General features: G+C 37.6%; 1 pseudogene; it reads right to left on the reverse strand.

The window, feature by feature from the left end:
* Positions 1 to 219: 219 nt before the first annotated feature.
* LOC102155125 lies at positions 220 to 6,064 on the reverse strand (annotated as a pseudogene).
* Between the last annotated feature and the right edge of the window lie 6,772 nt (positions 6,065 to 12,836).

A 12,836-nucleotide genomic window follows, 5' to 3' on the forward strand; every position in this document is an offset into this window, starting at 1 on the left:
GCCAAAGGCAGGCGCTAAACCGCTGCACCACCCAGGGATCCCCATATTTTTAATTTTTTAATTTTTATTTATTTATGATAGTCACACAGAGAGAGAGAGAGAGGCAGAGACACAGGCAGAGGGAGAAGCAGGCTCAATGCACCGGGAGCCCGACTTGGGATTCGAACCCAGGTCTCCAGGATCGTGCCCTGGGCCAAAGGCAGGTGCCAAACCGCTGCACCACCCAGGGATCCCAAAACTCATGTTTTAAATCCTCAAGATTTTCATATTCTGCCAGAAAAAAATTACTTAAAACTCAAAAAGGTGGAAGTAATTACATAAGAAATAAAGCTTTTCTAAACTCATTATACCCATATTGACTTGCCCTCTTTAAGTTCACTAATAATAATACAAAATATATTATTAAAGATAGTATCTAAAAAATAGTACCTAATACTGAACTGACACTATGTCTAAGGTAGCTTTCTTAATTTTCTACAATCCAAAAACAGCACTATAATGCAAGTACTATTATCACCATTTATAAATGACTCCCACAGGGATAAATTATCTTGCCCAATGTCATACAGGCTGTAAAGAATCAAATGGCAATCACTATGGTTTTTGCATATTTGTTAGAATAACAGGTTTTCTGTGGTATGAATTTCTTCAAATTTAACAATAATTGACTAGGGATGGAGAGCTTTTACAAATAAAGTATATTAGAAAAAAGAGCATTTCTACATCCTCTGAATTTTCTTCCACTATGAATATTCTGACAATCCATAAATAGAGAAATGCTAATAAAGGCTTCCCTGTGTTATATTATAAATTTCTTAATATGAACAACATTTGGATCATAATGATACAATTCCAAACATTATTTACATTTTGAGGGGTTCTTACTAGTATAAATTATTTAATGCCTTTTAAGAACTGAACCATATCTAAAAGCATTCCCATATTCCTTTCATTCACCCTGTTTTTCAGTGTTATATATCCATTGATGTACTACTATACATTCTCTACTGCATATATACACCTTTCCACAGTCCTTATATTCATAAGGCTTCTCTCTAATATGAATTCTCTGATGTACTTTAAGACTTGAACGAAGCCTAAAGGACTTCCCACATGTGTACATCCAAAAGGTTTCGCACCACTGGGAATACTGGTGTCAAGTAAAGTCGACCATACACACTTCCTTACATTCATAGGGTTTTTCACCAGTATGAAATATATGATGTACAATTAGTTGATGGCCACTACTAAAAGCCTTTCCACACTCTTTACATTCATGGGGTTTCTCACCAGTATGAATTCTATGATGCACTCTAAGGCTTTCAATATGACTAAAGGCCTTCCAACATTCCTTACATTCATATGGTTTCTCACCTGTATGAATCCTCTCATGCCTAACAAGGTTTGAAGTGCGACTAAAGGCCTTCCCACATTCTTTACATTCATAGGGTTTCTCACCAGTATGAATTCTCTCATGTTGAGTAAGTGCTGAAGCATGACAAAAGACCTTCCCACATTCATTACATTCATAGGGTTTTAGGCCAATATGTAATCTCTGATGTGGAATGAGTTGATAATCATGACTAAATATCATCCCACATTCCTTAGGGCTTTTCCCCACTATGAATTCTCTCATGTTGAACAAGATTTGAGGCACGACTAAAGGCCTTCCCACATTCTTTACACTTGTAGGGTTTCTCCCCAGTATGAATTCTATGATGTACTCTAAAATCTATACCATAACTAAAGGCCATCTTGCACCATGAAATTCATATGGTTTTTCACCAGTATGAATTGTCATGTTGCACAAGATGAGAGGCTTGACTAAAGGCTTTTCCACATTCCTTACATTCATAGGGTTTCTCACCAGTATGAATTCTATGATGTATTCTAAGTCTTCCACCCTGACTAAAGGCCTTCCCACATTCATTACATACAAAGGATTTCTCACCAGTATGAACTCTCCTATGTTGAGTAAGATGTGAAGCACAACTAAAGGCCTTCCCACATTCTTCACCTTCATAGGGTTTCTCACCAGTATGAATTCTCTGATGAGCTCTAAGGTCTATCCTATGACTAAATGTTATTCCGCATTACTCACATTCATAAGGTTTCTCACCAGTATGAATTCTCTGATGTGCTGTAAGGTCTGTAGGCCGACTAAAGGCCTTCCCACATTTGTCACATTCATAGTTTCTCTCGTGTATGAATTTTCTGATGCAGAGTAAAAGATGAAAATTTTTTACAAATGTGTAATTTGTCACAGCTGATTATTTCATTTCTTGACTCCAAATCTAAGAGAAAGGAGAAAAACATTTTGTTTTCCTGGACAAAATAAGTGGATGTTTTATAGTAAATTTGTTTAAAAATTGGAAACATTAAAAAAATTAAAAACTTTACCCACTAGAGATATTTTAGAGAACTCTAAAATTAGCTCTACAGTTTGCAATAGTTATTGACATGTCTCCATAATTCATTTATTACATGTTACTATAATTTAATGCACTCTCTCTAGTATCAGTTTCCATATAAAGTATATTAAAAGCAACTAATTGTACCAGATCTCTGCAAATATATTTTCCCTTGAAAATATAAATATTGTGTCATTTCCTCCAGTGCATAGCCATGTGTGCATTTCCTTGTTCTCATTTTAAGTAAAATGAGAGTTCTTGCTTGCTTATCTTTGCTGAGCTTTTTCTTTTTTTTTAAGATTTTATTTATTGATTGATAGAGGCAGAGATAGAAAGAGAGAGAGAGAGAGAGAGAGGCACAGAGACACAGGCAGAGGGAGAGGCAGGCTCCATGCCTGATGTGGGAATTGATCCCGAGTCTCCAGGATCATGCCCTGGACTGAAGGTGGCGCTAAACCACTGAGCCACCCGGGCTGCCCCACTGAGCTTTTTCTTATTAAGTACTCATTCCACAAATGTTCCATCTGTCTTATTCCTTCGTATCTTTTCTCAGGTCCTCTCTCTTTCCCTTTTAAGCAAGAGTGACCACTGTGTTAACTCCAAGTCTGTCAATGAATTTTCAGACAGCGACTAGGTATACACTTTACTGAAAGTCTTATGGAATTCTGAGCATTTGGGTACTTTGAAGAAAAGTGAAACTGAACTATACAGTAAAGGAATCTGGAAAAAGGGTTTCAGAAAATATGTGAAAAAGAATGAACAGATGTAGCCTGCAGAATAATAACCAATATGAAAGACTATCTTGATGAAATTTATATGTGCTGAACCAATGGGAAGAGATTTGGGGGGCAAGAAATACCATCTTGTGAGTAGAATATGGTATGTGCTAAACTCCAAGATAATACATTTTCTCTCCAAAAATAAGTAACAATAGGAATTAGTAACAATATCAGAAAACCAAAACATGTTTAATGTGAAAATGGAAATATCCTCTCCAGAATAAATACTAGGTTAGTATGGAAAAAGAAACACACACACACACACACAAAACGGAAAGTCTATAAGAGGAAAAAAAAGCAAATACCTGAATTTGGGGCATTCATTTGAGTATTCAGAGAATTCAAAGACTTAAGTAATTATAACCATTAAAATGGAAGAAATAAATGAGTCAAGGAACCAATTCCAAAACTTAAAAAACAACTGAAGTAAAGAAAAGCAGAAAAAACAAATTTAGATAAAAGTACAATGTAATGAGTCAGAAAAGTGTAGTATTAACAAACTAAGGAGCTGGTGCTTTAAAAGTCAAGAAGTCAATGTTAGCCAAACCAACCAAAAAAGAGTAAAAACTAAAAATAAGAAATGATTAAAGGGGGAAATGCAAAACTAAAATGAATTTTATTAGTATTATGAATACTTTGAATACATCATTAATACTTCTGAAGTTAATGGAAAAGATAATTTTCTAGAAAAATTCATCAAAAATCACCAAGAAGAGAAAGTTTAAATAGGCCAATTGCAATAGAAGAAATAGAAAATGTTGTAAAAAAATAGTTGTATTGAGTAATCTTTAACTCCTAACTTGTCATTTCTTTTTTTTTTTCCCGATGCAAACACACGAGGGTTTATTTACAAGCTCTAAATTGTCATTTCTAAATATCAATGTCATTTATATGGATCCAGCCTGGTTAGATAAAGAAACAATTTTGAATAGGGCAAAAAAGGTAAGCCTAGATATCTTAGGCCAAAAAAGAAATGAAAATGTCAAAGAATTACAAAAACGTGACTGGCAAACACTATGAAAATAGTAGTATAAAAATGACTGTGATAAATATAAACAATAAAAAGCAATGAGGCCACAATGATACAAAAGAAATGAAAAATAATTTCACCATTAAATAACTCCTTAATTGAAGAAGTTCTAGTTCCATTATTGTGCTGTAAATCCCTTATAGTCAACTTCCTCTTTTACTGATATCAACTAAAAATGCTTGACAAAATAAAAAAACCCAAACACTTGAGGTCAGTAATTAAGAGTAGACAAAAGAGAGGGATCCCTGGGTGGCGCAGCGGTTTGGCGCCTGCCTTTGGCCCAGGGCGCGATCCGGGAGACCCTAGATCGAATCCCACATCGGGCTCCCGGTGCATGGAGCCTGCTTCTCCCTCTGCCTGTGTCTCTGCCTCTCTCTCTCTCTGTGTGTGACTATCATAAATAAATAAAAATTAAAAAAAAAAGAGTAGACAAAAGAGGACTGTGTAGGGGGGCCTGGCTGGCTCAGTAGATAAAGCATATGACTCTTAACCTCAGGGTTGTGAGTTCAAGTCCCATGTTGGGTGTGGAGCCTACTTTAAAAAAATTAAGTTAAAACAGAGGCCTGGGGATCCCTGTGTGGCGCAGCGGTTTGGCGCCTGCCTTTGGCCCAGGGCGCGATCCTGGAGACCCAGGATCGAATCCTACATCGGGCTCCCGGTGCATGGAGCCTGCCTCTCTCTCTGCCTGTGTCTCTGCCTCTCTCTCTCTCTCTCTCTGTCTCTCTCTCTCTCTCTCTCTGTGACTATCATAAAAAAAAAAAAAAAAACAGAGGCCTGTGGAGAGGAGTGAAAACCTTAAAAAGTAAACTACACTAGGGTGAGTTTCTTGTTTTCTCTATCACTCACAACCTTGCCACAAGGGAGGGGCCCAGTAATATTGGGGCAAAAAAATGGGCTGTAAAAGCCCTGACGTATTTCTTGCTGCAAGAATCGTGGCAAGAAACACTACCAAATTGGAAAGTAAGGGAAGAACTCTTGAGGGGAAACATTCTGAAAAAGAGATTCCCGAATTTTGCATACAAACCAGTACAAAGTTTAGCCTAAACCCGAATCACGCATGCATGAGAAGGACACAAAGCAGTGTAAGCAAAGCCTTAGAGAACTAAACTGGGCATTAAACTGCTGCCCACAAACAGCAGGACAGAATGCACAGTCTAAGTTTTATTGCTTTGATTACTACTAAAATATAATAACAATACTCTACTTTCAATAATGGATAGAAAAAACACAGAAGATCAATAAGGAAACAGAGGGCTTGAGCAACACTCTAAACAAACTAGACTTAGGAGACATACATGTTGTGTATTCCACACACAACAGCAGGATACTTCTCAAATACACATGGAACATCTTCCAAGATAGACCATGTTCGACCCAAATCAACTATTAATAAAATTTAAAAGATTGAAATGAGAGTGTCTTTTCTGATCACAAAGGAACAAAACTAGAAGGAAAACTAGAAAATATGCAAACATATGGGAATTAACACACACTTAAGTAGCCAATGGGACAACAAAGAAATTAAAAGGGAAATTAGAAAATATCTTGATAAGTGAAAATAAAAAACAGAACATATCAAACTTATGGATGCAAAAAAACCAGTGTTTTCAGTTTTTCACCACTGAGTATGAGGTTAGCTATAGACTAACATATATGGCCTTTATTATGGTGAGGCAGTTTCTTTCTACTCCTGGTTTCTTGAGTATTTTGTTATGAAAACTATTACATTGTATTTCTACACTGAGATAATCATGTGTTTTCCCCCCCTTCATTCGGCTAATGTGTATTGCATTGCTTGATTTTTATATATTGCATCACCGTTGCATTCCAGAAATGAATCCCATTTTGTCATGGTGTACAATCCTTTCCGTGTGGTGTTGAATTCAGTTTCCTACTATTTTTTTGAGAATTTCTGCCTCAATATGCTTCAGGAACATTGAGCTGTGGTTTTCTCTTTCACTGGATTTGTCTGGCTGTGGTATCAGGGTAATGCTGGCCTCACAGAGTAAGTTTGGGAGTGTTCCTTCCTCTTGAAAATTTTGGAAGAATGTGAGGCGAACTGGTGTTGTTTAACAGGATATTTTTTTCTTTCTAAGTTTCTAAATTCCACTTAATTGGGGCACCTGGGTGGCTCTGTGATTGAGAGTCTGCCTTTGGCTCAGGTTGTGATCCTGGGGTCCTGGGATTGAGTCCTCCCTGTGAGGAGCCTGCTTCTCCCTCTGCCTATGTCTCTGCCTCTCTCTGTATCTCTCATGAATAAATAAATAAAATCTTTTAAAAAATAAATTCCACTTATTCAACATACAGTAATATTAGTTTCAGTGTAGAATTTAGTGATTCAACGTGTATATACAACACCCAGGGCTCATCACAAGTGCCCTCCTTAATACCTACCACCTATTTAACCCATCCACCCCCAACCACCTCCCCTCTGGTAACCGTCAGTTTGTTCTCTATAGTTAAGAGTCTATTTTTTGGTTTTCCTTCTTTTCCTCCCTACGTTCCTTTGTTTTGTATCTTAAATTCCATGTATGATTAAATCATATGGTATGTCTTTCTCTGATGTATTTCACTTAGCATAATACTCTAGCTCTACCCACATCACTGCAAATGGCAAGACTTCATTCTTTTTTATGGCTGAGTAATATTCCATTTATATATTTATCTCTATAGATATAGATATATATCTCACATCTTTATCCATTCATCAGTTGATGGACATTTGAGCCCTTTCCATATTTTGACTATCGCTGATAATGCTACTATAAACATTGGGATGCATGTATCCCTTTGAATTAGTATGTGTGTATCCTTTAGGTAAATACCTAGTAGTGCAATTGTTAGATCACAGGGTAGTTCTATTTTTAACTTTTGAGGAACCTCCATACTGTTTTCCACAGTGGCTGCACCAGTTTGCATTCCCATCAACAGTGTGAGAGGGTTCTCCTTTCTTCACATCATTGCCAACACCTCCTGTTTCCTGTGTTAATTTTAGCCAACTGACAGGTGTGAGGGGATATCTCATTATAGTTTTTATTTCCCCGATGATGAGTGATGTTGAACATGTCTGTTTTTAATTACGGATTCAATCTCTGTACTGGTGTAAGTCTGTTTAGATTTTCTATTAGGTCAGGATTTCATTAGGTTACCCTATTTGTTGGCATACAATTGTTTATAGTTCTTTCATTTCTGATTTTAGCTAAGTCAGTCTTCTCTCCTTTTTCTTAGTCAATCTAGCTAATGTTTTCTCACTTTGATCTTTCTGAAGAACCAACTCTTAGTTTCACTGATTTTTTCCTATTGTTTTTATATTCTCTACTATGTTTATCTCTTGTTTATCTCTGCTCTATTCTTTATTATTTTCTACCTTCTGCTATCTTTGGGGTTCGTTCATTCTTTTTTATGTAGTTCCTTGAGGTATAAAGTTAGGTTGTTGATTTGAGAATTTTCTTCCTAACAGCATTTATGGCCATAAGCTTCCTCTTTGGCACTGCTTTCAATGCATCCCATAACCTTTGGTATATAGTAAATTGTCAAATTGGAAAATATGAGTCCTACTTTTTTCAAGATTTTTTGACTATTGGGATGCCTGGGTGGCTCAGCAGTTGGGCATCTGCCTTTGGCTCAGGGCATGATCCTGGAGTCCTGAGATCGAGTCCCATATTGGGCTCCCTGCATGGAGCCTGCTTCTCACTCTGCCTATGTCTCTGCGCCTCTCTCTCTCTCTCTCTCTGTCTCTCATGAATAAATAAATAACATTTTTATAAAAAAATAAAATTAATTAATTAAAAGCAATTAGTCATAATAAATACATAAACCTAGACTGGATACTATTTTGAAAATAAGTAGTTAAAAGACATTTTGGGGAAAATCACAAGAATTTGAATATGGGTTGACATTAGAAGAGGTAATTATTATCAATTTTGTTATATGTGATTATATGACATTCTGGGTAAGTAGGAAATAGTCTTTTTTTAGGAGATGTATTATACTGATGTTTATAACACTGTCAAGTTATACTACAAAAGGTATAGGAAATAGAAAGTTAACATGACAATACATTAATATTTCATGGATGTTATAACCTTTGTATATGTATAAATTTTTCATACTAAAAATATAGGAAAATCCCAAAATGGATATCCTTTTGTTAACTTCACATCAATTTTGAATTGTGAACAAGGAATGTAAATTACTGAGTAAACAGTTTTTATACTTTCTAAACCTATAAAACTAAATTTCATGAAAGGATTAAATGTTTGACTCGCCTAAGGAGATCTGAATGAAGATGCCATCATTTTTTTCAATATTTAAGCAGAGTTTGTCCAGAAAGAATTCAAATTCAAAAAGGGCTAAGTAGTTACATGAAACATTTCTTAATTTATTAAATCCATAATCTTTTAAGGATTTTACTTACTTATTTGAGACAGCGAGACAGAGATAGTGACAAGAGATAGGGAGAGAGAGTATGAGTGGGAAGGAGAGGGAGAAATAGGCTTCCCACTGAGGATCCCAATGCAGGGCTGGATCCCAGGACCCTGGGATTATGACTTGACCTGAAGGCACACACTTAACTGACTGAGATACCCAGGCACCCCAAATTCATAATCTTTACCTAAGGAAAAACCTTAATCCAGTCTTCCTCCCAGGTGGGGTAAAATGCAATTCTTCCCTTCTGTGTCTCCTTTACATCTTACATGAAAACTCATCTACTGATTGCTAAATATGTGTGTGAGCTTTCCTCCACAAGTAGTTCTGAGACACCAGCTAGTGTCCCATGATTTAACTCAATTCAAACACCATTTACCTGGAGATAATGTGAGATTCCACATTAAGAACTCAGTCCCACAAGACTGCTAACACCCTACTTCAGATGTCAATTGCAAGTAGTGAACTCTCAGAATACCCACAACTTCCAACCAATTTGCTACAAATTGGAGGTTCTCACTATCCCCTCCTCAGTTTCCATTACTTTGCTCAAGCAGCTCACAGGAACTCAGGGAAATATATCTATCAGTTTATTAAAGGATATGATGATAAAGGATACAAATGAACAGCCGGATGAAAGGATACATAGGGAGAGGTCTAGGAGGGTCCTAAGCACAGGATCTTTTGTCCCTGTGGAGTTGGTGTGTTCCACCCTCCCACAACACAGGTTTACCAACCTGGAAGCTCTCTGAATCCCCTGCTATTGGGATTTGTTCTTAAACATTTTATTTATTTATTCATGAGATACACACAGAGAGAGGCAGAGACATAGGCAGGGGAGAAGCAGGCTTCCTTCAGGAAGCCTGATGTGGAACTCAATCCCAGGACCCTGGGATCATGACCTGAGCCAAAGACATGCTCAACCACTGAGTCACCCAGGTTCCTGCTATTCGCACAATAAAAGTGAAAATACATGGGGCAGCCCTGGTGGCTCAGCAGTTTAACGCCGCCTGCAGCCCGGGGTGTGATCCTGCAGACCCTGGATCGAGTCCCATGTCGGGCTTCCCGCCTGGGGCCTGCTTCTCCCTCTGCCTGTGTCTCTGCCTCTCTCTCTCTCTCTCTCTCCTCTCTGTATTCTCATGAATAAATAAATAAAATCTTAAAAAAATAAATAAAAGTGAAAATACATCAAATTAAAAAGCTTCTGTACAGCAATCAATAAAATGAAAAAGCAACCCAGAATGGGGGAAAATATTTGCAAAGCAAAATCTAATAAGGGGTTAATCTCCAAAATATGTAAGAAACTAATACAAATCAATAGCAAAAAGAAGAAAAAGTTGATCTAAAAATATGCAAAGGACTTGAAGATATTTTTCCAAAAAAGATTTATAAATGGCTGAAGTGAAAAAGTGCTCAACATCACTAATCAAGGAAATGCAAATCAAAAATACACTGTCAGGTCACACCTCTTAGAATGAGTATTATCAAAAAGACAAGAGGTGTTGGCTAGCATGTGGAGAAAAGGAAAACACACACTATTGATGAGAATGTAAATTGACACAGCCATTATTAAAAACAATATGGAAGTTCCTCAATACATTAAAAATAGAATTACCATATGACCCAACAATCCTACTTCTGGTAATATACCCACAAGAATAAAAACCACTATCTTAAAAGACACAGCCGCACCCCCATGTTCAGCATTATTCACAATTGCCGAGACATGGGAACAACCTAAATGTCTCTCAACTGCTGACTGGGTAAACAAACTGTGTTGTATATATACAATGGACTATTCAGCCTTTAAATGGAAATCCTGCCCTTTGCAACAACATGGAAAAATTTTGAGGGCATTTTGCTAAATGAAGTCACAGATGGAACACTTGGGTGGGTCAGTCAGTTAAGTTTCTGCCTTCAGCTCAGGTCATGATTCCAGGGTCCTAAGATTGAGCCCTGAGTTGGGCCCACAGTTCCAAGGGGAGCCTGCTTCTCCCATTCCCTCTGCCTGCTGCTCCCCCTGCTTGTGCTGTCAAATAAATAAATAAATAAAACCTTTTTAAAAATGAGTAAAAGGTACATCCATACTATGGAATAATGCTCAGCAACAAAAAGAAATAAAATAAAAATTGATAAATCAGACTTTATCCAAATTAAAAACTTTGTTCAAAATATACCAATAAAAAATGAGTAAGTCACAGACCAAGAGAGAACAGCAGCAAAACATATCCAACAGAGACCGATATGTACTGTAACTTAACACTAATAACACAATTAAAAATGGGTAGGGGCGCCTAGGTCGCTCAGTTGGTCAAGTGTCTGCCTTCAGCCCAGGTCATGATCTTGGGTCCTGGGATTGAGCCCCATATCCGGCTCCCTGCTTAGTGGGGAGTCTGCTTCTCCCGCTGCCCTTCCCCCGCTCATTCTCTTTCTCTCTCCCTCCTCCCCCCACAAACAAATAAAATCTTTAAAAAAATGAGTAAAGAGTACATCCATACTATGGAATAATGCTCAGCATCAACAAAATACCATAGGCTGGTATAACAGAGATTTGTTTTCCCATAGTTCTGGAGGCTGGAAGTCTGATATTAGCATTTGGGGGCTCTGATGAAGGCTCTCTTCCTAGCTTGCAGATCTTCCCTTCTCACATTGTCCTCACATGGCAGAGAAGGAGAGGGAGTGAGACAGAGACAGACCTCTTATAAGGCCACCAGTCCTATCAGGCTAAGAGCCTTATGACTTCTTTTAACCTTTTTATCTTCTAAAAGCACCATTCCCAAATATAGTCACATTGGGTAGTCAGAGCTTCAGTGTCTAATTTTGGAGGGACACACAGTTCAATCCATAGCAATATCTATCTATATAGGATCCAGTTTCTTTCTGGCTTCTATTTTGTTTAGTTTTTGTCTTTTGTTGCCTAAAAATGTATTCATCCATTGAATGCCCAATCTGAACCATGCACTGCTGGACACCAGTAGAACAATTGTGAACAAGAGTGCTAGTTTCCAGCAGCCATGTTTACATTTTAATAGAAGGACATGAAGTAAATAAGTAAATGAATAAATAATGTTAGGTGGTGACAAGTATTATTAAGAAAAGTGAGAAGAGGGACACCTGGATGGCTCAGTGGTTGAGCGTCTGCCTTCCCCTCAGGGCATGATCCCTGAGTCCTGGGATCGAGTCCCAAATCGGGCTCCCTGCATGGAGCCTGTTTCTGTCTGCCTCTCTGTGTCTCTCTGGAATCAATAAATAAAATCTTAAAAAAAAAAAAAAAAGAAAGAAAAGTGAGAAGACCAGGGACTAGAAGTTGACAGGTAGACACATTTGTTTTAGGGTGCTCTGGGCTTTTTGAAGAGGGGATATTGAGCGGAGACCTGAAAAAACAGCTATAGGAATATCTATAGGATAATCTAGTTACAAGAGTATCTAAAGCAAGAGCAATCCTGATAGAACAGCAAATGCAAAAGCCTTGGTTTGGGAGATGGAAGTTTTGTGTGTTTGAGGAACAGCAAGAAGGCCAGGATGATTAGGATTATTATTCCAAGGTAGGGCATGGGACTTTCAAATGTGAAAGCCCCCAGAAATTTCTGAGCAGGGGCATCACATTTAAGCTGATTTATCTTCTAATTATCACTCTCTGGAGAACAGATTGAATACGGACAAGATGGGAAATGGGAAGACCATTCAAGAGGCTATTTCATCTGTCCCACTTGGAGATGATAGTGATGGGAGGTAGAGTAAAATCCATGGTAGACTTACCCACATGTACTCCCCACAGGGAGCCAGATGTGGGACTCGATCCCAGGACCCCGGGATCATGCTCTGAGCCAAAGGCAGATGCTCAACCACTGAGCCACCCAGGTGTCCGAAAAGTAAAATCTTTTTAAAAAATGAAATAAGTAACAGGAAAACAAATATTGTATGATTTCTTTTTTATCTGGAATCTAAAAAAGCCAAACTCATTGAAACAGAGAATATAATGGTTAGGTGGTTGCCAGAGGCTGGTGGGAACAGGGACATGATGGTCAAAAGATACAAACTTTCAGTTATAAGCTAAATAAGTTCTAGCAATCTAAGATCTAACATACACATAGCGACTACAGTTAGTAATTCTGTATCTTGGAATTTGCTGAGATCTTAGAATGTATTCAACACACACACACAAAGAAAATGGTAACTAAAGGACAA

This window comes from Canis lupus, chromosome 1 (genome assembly GCF_011100685.1).
Source record: "Canis lupus familiaris isolate Mischka breed German Shepherd chromosome 1, alternate assembly UU_Cfam_GSD_1.0, whole genome shotgun sequence".
Lineage (NCBI taxonomy): Eukaryota > Metazoa > Chordata > Mammalia > Carnivora > Canidae > Canis > Canis lupus.